Below are 7,906 nucleotides of genomic sequence, written 5' to 3'. Positions count from 1 at the left end.
ACAAGCTTTGCAAAGTGTTCGAGCCACAACACCAGTTGGATGCGACAAACAGGAAAAGATAATAATACGTGGGTTAAAAAGAAAACGAACAGTGCATACTAATAATAAGGTTGACGTGCCATGATGAAATGTATGGAAGAGCGTGTGTGTGTGTTTGTAGCCACTAAACTCCAAAGACACTGGATACAGATGAGTAATGTACAAAGGAGGAATCCTTTGTTCCATAATAGAGGGTGTCTTCTTTCTACAATCCAAGACACACATATATGAAGCACAGAAGTGTAGTTTGTTCAGCATCATGATTTGTACATTGGTTCATGGTAAGACTTGCAGTATTAACTTCTAGGTCTGAGGTCACTCGCTTGTTAAAGACAGTATTTAGTTGCTTCTCTGTCTCCCTTGACTAACAGTCCAGGCTGAGCTGCCAGGTCCCCTCTAAATGCAAGTACAAACCAGCTCTGAGTGTCCAACAATATAGACCAGCCCTGCCATCACGTATCAATACTTAGGGGCTTATTGACAAGCCCCTTGCGCCACCCCTACGTCACTTTTCCCATGTTAAAAATGACGCAAAAGTGGCGCAAGGGCCTTTAAAATAAGCCCTGACAGTCTTACGAGGGTTTAGCCGAGCCATGGGGGAAACGCCTACTCTTATTGTAAATGTATATAGCAGAGCGGCTAAGAAATTTCAATAGTGTCTCGTTAAATGTAGGCCAAGCAATTACTTTTTTATACATAGCGAAGGTCCACTTGGAAGTACCAGTACTTCCCTGCCCAGCGGAGAAATTATTATTTGATTTTTGTATAGCTAGCTAGACCCGATGGTATCAGAGCGCTTTACTAAAACTATGTAACCTCTGCTGAGAACTGCTGGTACTCTTGTTAAATGAATAGCAGCCCTGACGAGAAGTGTGGGCAATGCCCCATAAAAGGATAATGTTGGCAATATGAAATATTCTTTCCTTTCCCCGACCATTGTGGTACCTTGCCATCTTGTGACAGGACCAGAGATTGCTGCACAAATCTGTTAAAAATGCCTTGCACCTCAATAAAAAGAGTGTCGGGGAAAAGAATGCTGTGCACTGTTGGCATCATGCATGTGTGTCCATGCTGTGTTTAGCCACACTTATCTTCTCGCTTCAGGTGTTCACCTTCACCTGTTCTCACATGAAGAGGCTAGTGGTGTAACAGTTGTGATTGGTCCTGTGGTGCAGGGGTAGGTAGGTAGGAGGCTGTTGGAAGTAGGAGAAAGCTTTGGGCTAGGAGTAAGACTGTCACCATAAATGTACCTTTATGATTCTCCCATGCCCCGGCACATATATCTCAGCAAGAGCAACACAGACATGGAGGAGGAAGGTGGCTTTGAGGAGCTGATGTCTAGGCAGACACCTTTTGGGAGATACAAGACATCTTGGGAGAGTTGTGCGTTAGTTTAGGGTGCAACATTGTGGGGCATATTTGACATTGGCGTGCAGCAAGTCACCTTTCTGTGCTGCACTGCATGACAGGGAAGGGACAGGAATGCTCCGTATTTAAAAGAATACAGCACATTCTTGCCTTTTACCCAACGCTAATGCCATTTTAGCTGCCTAGCGCCAACACAGAGACCCTTGGACCCTGATGCAATTGTGCCTGTGTTGCATGCAGAATTGTTTTGTGCAAGAAAGGGCACCTTCCTGTACAAAAACAATCCTGAGAGGCGTATTTCTCTCTCTATGTCTGCTGCAGAATGCAGCACAAATAGAAAGAGGAAGTAACAAGGAGAAATAAAGATATTTCTCCTCGTTACGGCTCTCCCGGGAAGGTGAATCTTTTTGGCGCATTCTCAAGATGACCAGTTCTGGTGAATCTGGAAATGCGCCAAATACCATGGGAGTTGCATAGGAGCAGCCACGCAACTCTCATGGAACGCCTCCCTAGCAGAGTAAGGCAACACAGCGATTTGCTGTGCGTTGCTTAACTCGAAAATTATGAAGCCACTTGGGGCCATGCAAAGTGGCTGTGCGTGCTTCATAAGTCTCATTTTTTAATTGTGTGCACGTACCACCGTGCGTGGTGCAAGCACGATGCAACTGCGGTCATAATTATGGCCCAGAGAGTATAATAGGAATGCATGTGGATCAAAAACTCTCCTGATATGTCAGATGGGAACATGTTTGCAGAACGCAACTGAAGCCACCTTTGCTCTGGTAGTGTGCACTGACATTCTTAAAGGGAAACAGGTAGTGCACGAAGTAAGCAATGTTGAATACAGCAAGTGTCCATTTGGCAGTAGTGGCTCAGGAGGCCATCTTGCTTCTATCAGTGTCACTATGGGTGATGAAAAGATTTAGGGCCCGATTCACAGAACTAACTTAAGACAAAATCCTAAACTTACTACCATTTTGGTATTCACAGAAGGCACTTACTCATTTCGGTATTCACAGAAGTTAAGAGTCCTAACTTTAGGACTCTTAAATGCCTTCTGTGAATACTGAAAGTCTTAAAGTTAGTATTTTTCTTAATTTAGTAGTAGTAAAGTTAGGACTCCTAACTTTAGGACTCCTAAATGCCTTCTGTGAATACTGAAAGACTTAAAATTAGGACTTTTCCCAACTTTACTACTACTAAACTGAGAAAAATCCTAATTTTAAGACTTTTGGTATTCACAGAAGGCATTTAGGAGTCCTAAAGTTAGGACTCCTAACTTCTGTGAATACCGAAATGAGTAAGTTTCTTCTGTGAATACCGAAATGAGTAAGTGCCTTTCGTGAATACGAAATTGGTAGTAAGTTTAGGATTTTGTTTTAAGTTAGTTCCGTGAATCGGGCCCGGAAAGAGGAATGAAGTTCACAGGGCCTATCAAGGCTCTGAAAAAGAAAATAAAAGCAATTCAGCCTGCTTGGGATTCTTTCATCTGAATGTACAGGTCCTGAGTACTATTCAACAACACATTCAACTAAGAAACATGGGGCCTAATTTGAAAAGGTCTGGCGTAGGGCTGTGCCGCAAGTCTTTTTGTTGTGCTGCCCTATGGCAAATCAAAAGGGCAGGAATGCATTGCATTAACCACATCGCTGCGGTGGTTATTTTTCCGCTGTGCCGCTTTTTTCTAAAAGCCGCGTTACATGACGAGCTCAGCTCGTCATCCGCACACGACTACCGTGGCTGATGACGAGCTGAGCTCGTCATCAGCAGCGAAGGGGTTAATAAAATACAGCGTATTCCTGTCTTTGTGCCTGTGCCGGCGCACAAATTAGTGCCTTGCGCCAATGCAGGCACCCAGCGCCATGGTGAGATGGTGTCTGCGTTGTTGGCACCATTGTTTTTGTCCCGGAAACAGTTGCTTCCTGCACAAAAACAACTGTTATGCCTTCCCGGGGAGGTGCATGGTTTTGACACGTTCCCAGATGTTGCTGTGTTGTAATCTGGGAATGTGTCAAATACCATGGGAGTTGAGTGGGAATACCCTAAACAACGCCCCTGGCACACCTCCCGACGTAATGTGAGGTAACGCAGCAACTTGCGCTACAATGCCTTACACCATATCTACAAGGCCATGAAAAGTCAGGCAGGGCGGCATTTTCGTGGCCTCGTAGATATGGGTCTGTGCTCTGCGCCCCTGGAACTTCAAAAAAGTGACGCTCCAGTGGCACACAGGGTTTGTAAATGTCCCCCAGAGGGTTTGGCTTTCTCAACCAAAATCACAATTTGCAGAGAAACAGAAGAGGCACCTGTTCCTGTTGAAATATGCATTTACGTCGTCTTGGCTTGGCTTATCTGTTCTTTTTTAAAAGAATCATTCAAAAATAAGTTAATCTCCGATATAAGTAAGTTAAGCTCACATAATAAAAAGTTGATTACATTGTAAAAAAGTTATAATTTACTTAGTTTAAAATAGGTTCAAAATAAAAACCTTTATCACAAGAACTATACAATATGAAGTACAATTTATGTACAATTTATATGAAAATCAAGCAAGAAATCTACAAATGTAAGCACGCCTATGTTTTATGAGGTGGTTCAACTCATTTCCTGATCATAAGCCACTACTAACCACCATGTTGCCTATCAAAATGTTGACAATCCCGATGGTCGTGATTATAGTAATTCTATAAAACTGTAGAGCATGAACTACAGTCTTAACATTATTTATTACGAGAGTCTTCGTGCTTTTTTTTGGAGGGCGCTGTAAAAAATAAACAAAAAAAAAGTGAATTATGGTCTCCTCCTTTTTTCCAAAATGGTCAAAGGCCAGCTTATTCTTCAACTAATCTCTATATGGCAGACTTTTGGGGCATCATTTATCAATCATGGTTTGTGCAGAATTCTGGAAAACCAATCAGGTTGTAATGTTGGTTTGTGTGAGTAATGCATGGGTGTAAGTGGGCTCCGGGAGAACCCATTACATCAGTCAAGACTGAACGATACAAAGCAAGTTGTGGCAAGTTCATATTCTGTTGCAATATAGAATGGATGTTAATTGCAACGTATGGTCTAGAGACCATAACAAGCAAATTCTAAATGCTTTAAAGGAATACTTGCTACTCTTTGCAATGTAGGAAACCTCTTGGAAATATAATTCTATTTATCATCAAGTTAGTTGCCATGCAACGAGGAAGATAGCATTCAGTAACAATAAACTTTTTAAGTCCAACCAACTGTGTTTTCCCCAATGATTCTTCTTTCATAGAAAAATTAATGCTCAGTTAATCAAAAAGGCATGCTCGCTCTAATGGGGTATCCAAGCAAATGCATACCTTTATACAGTGCAGTACTTTTAGGGTAATTAATTAGCTTTTTTTCTGCATTCACTTCAAATCCCTTCCTTCACTAATCAATCAAAAAGGAATTCAACAACTAGTGATGCTCCACTGGTGTCTTAGAGATAAGTGTTTAACTAACTATAAATAAAGTAAGTGTTTTTAGGCATCTAAGATAGGGTGGTAGACTGCACTTTCATAAAATCACAGGCAACATATTTAATAAATTATTTTGAAAAGTATTTTCTTTATGGTTTGGGCAAATATTAATAATAAAGGTCTCATCACATTATGGAAATCGAAATCCTGAACAATGACAAGTTAGTATGCACAATCCACACGATATACCACCCCCTTTGGAGACAATTTTCTGTCAATCGAACAAATAATGGAGACCATATCAGTTAACTCTGACCAACTCCCAAACCATATCTTTCTTGGGGATTTCAATTTACACTGGAACGACAATAATGACCCTTTAATATGCACTTTTAAGGCTTTCCTCTCTGACCTTGAATTCACAAAATCATGCAACAGGCCTACACATAAAAAGGGTGCCACCCTAGATCTAATCATAGTCAAAGACAACGTCATACAACTGGACGACATATCACCATGCGACTGGTCAGATCATTGTCTAATATCTTTTCTCATCTTGGAAAGTGTTCTGTTTAGAAAAGATCAACTGCTTAGGACCAAACAATGGTCTAGAGATCTGAGGAACATCAGCGTAAAGGACCATACCTCCATGAGCAATATTCTTCTTCCTCCCCCCAAAACAACGAATCTGGATGAACTCACTGATCACTACATTAATTCAATGACAGATATTTTCGACCCACTTGCTCCTATGCATCTCCAAAGAATTCCTAGCAAGCATTTAAAATCTTGGTTTAATGTCTCCCTTATGAGGAACGATGTATAGTAAGGCTTGCTGAAAGATCTTGGATAAACTCTCCTTCCATAACTAGACTCAAGCAGTAAAGGATGACAAGAAGTGCGTATAACAAACATATCCGTAGCGCCAAAACCGATCACTTAAAGGCTCAGCTTGATAAGGCCAAAAACAGAGAAAAAACCTCTTTGAAATCATCAAACAAGCGAACCACTGTACCAATCATCCCTCTGCACTCAAGGACTCATTCCCAAGTGGGGAGGAATTTCCCTTCACACTGTAAGGAAAAGAAAAGAAAGATTGAACTAGAACTGCAACTCTCCTTCCTGACACGCAGAGCCCCGCCCAATCCTCACCCTCTCCAAGGCCTCTTTGGGCGAGCCCTCTTCTTGCGGGACTGGTGTGTTACATCCCAAACAAGCATTTGCGGTGCAATAATTCCTGCATTAGTGAAAGTTTGAGCTATTGGATTTGCAAATGTTAATATTTGTTCGATTTATTTTTTGTCAAAACAAATTTCAGCAGTAGTATAAGGAATAAAAGAAAATCCACGAAGGAAGTAAAGGGTGCAGTACCACAGGCTGTTACTAGGTATCCCTGTGGAGATGTAAAGGGACCTCTAGTAGCCACATAAGGTACTGCACACTTATATTATAAAAAGAAATATTGCAGCTGAGCATACATTTCCATTTGTTTTTATTAGAAGTGAGATTTTAGTTAGCACACAAGCTAACAAAAACCTCACATCCAACAAAAAAAATTGAAATGTGCTCAGCTGCAATCCTTCTTTTTATAACTGCATTAAGGATGCAGTAACTTATGTGTACAATAGAGGTTCCTTTCCAGCTTCACAGGGGCACACAGTAACAGACTGTGGTACTGCACCCTTTCCTTGCTTCATGGATTTTCTTTTATTACTTATGCTACTGCTGGGATTTTTTTGACAGAAAATAAAATCGAACAAACATTATTTGCAAAGCCAATAACGCAAATGTTCTGTAATTCGAGATGTATTGTATTGCATTCCAAATGCTTGTTTCCATTGAATTTTTTCAAGAAATACATAAAACACTGTGAAATCTCCTTGAGAGGGTTCACGTTATCCCAGATCTCACTGGCAAGGTGGGTGAGAGGAGGGAACAGATTGAGTAAAGGGAACTGAGAAAGGAATCGGTTGAATAGGGAGGGAACAGAGAGATGATGTGAGGGTTCACTTTGTAACTTATATGTCAGAGCTTTCTTTTTTAAACTTTTTTATTTCCAGTTGGTATAAGACAATAATACATACTAAACGGAGAAAAACAAATGTTACATGTTGTAATTAGTAAACTTGGTTTAGCATACATCTTACATTGGAGTTAGAGTTTGTTTTTACATACAAATAATGTATAAAACCATTGCCCAAAATATTTTACTGCCTAGATCCAATATAATCCAGATGTTAGTAGACGGGTAGAAAGATTAGTATAAGCCGACAGAGTGTACAGTGAGACAAAAATTCTATTCTAACAGTAATTTTCCCTTTCTCGAAGCCTGATAATTCCTTTGATTGCAATCATTCCAGATCCCCCCAAATTTTCTCAAATTTCTTTAATGAGCGTATACCTCTTGGTTCCGCTAGAGTCTTCTCCATTGTTTTAATTTCTGTAACTAAATACCACCATTCTATAGCATTTGGTGCGTTGCTGTTAATCCAGGCCCTTGCCAAGATTAATCTAGCGCATGCAATTAATATCGCTGCCAATAATGGGCGTGGTGGTTTTATTATATGTATACCAAGTAGCACCATAGGCGCCGTTATAGAGGAGCTTAGGATATTTTTTGTATTTAGGATTTTTCCCACCTCCTCCCAATATTTCCCGAGCATTGGACATGAGAACAGCATATGCGCTAGATCCGCCGCGTAGGCCGCACATTTCGGACACTTGGTCTTATCACCTTGGATGTTACTACTGGACCATTTCGAGATCTTTACTGGCGTATAATAGAGTAGATAGGTAGTTCTATATTGTTGAAGTCTGAGACTGGACGATCGAACAGAGTTGTGTATATTAGTATAAGATTTGATTATTTGTTTCCCTGTAATACTTGTTCCAAGTTTCAGGTTCCATTTATTGGCAATTGACTTACTATCGTCAGAGCTAAAGCTTATAAAACATTTCTAAGCCAAACTAATAATTGCCTTCTCTTTCCTAGAATTTACGCAGTCCCATATGCCCCCGCTAGATACGCTATTGATTTTATTTTTGCGCACCAAGAAGTCGTGTAT

This window comes from Lissotriton vulgaris, chromosome 7 (genome assembly GCF_964263255.1).
Source record: "Lissotriton vulgaris chromosome 7, aLisVul1.2, whole genome shotgun sequence".
Lineage (NCBI taxonomy): Eukaryota > Metazoa > Chordata > Amphibia > Caudata > Salamandridae > Lissotriton > Lissotriton vulgaris.
The sequence above is the reverse complement of the archived record's forward strand: the minus strand, read 5'-3'. Positions refer to the sequence as shown.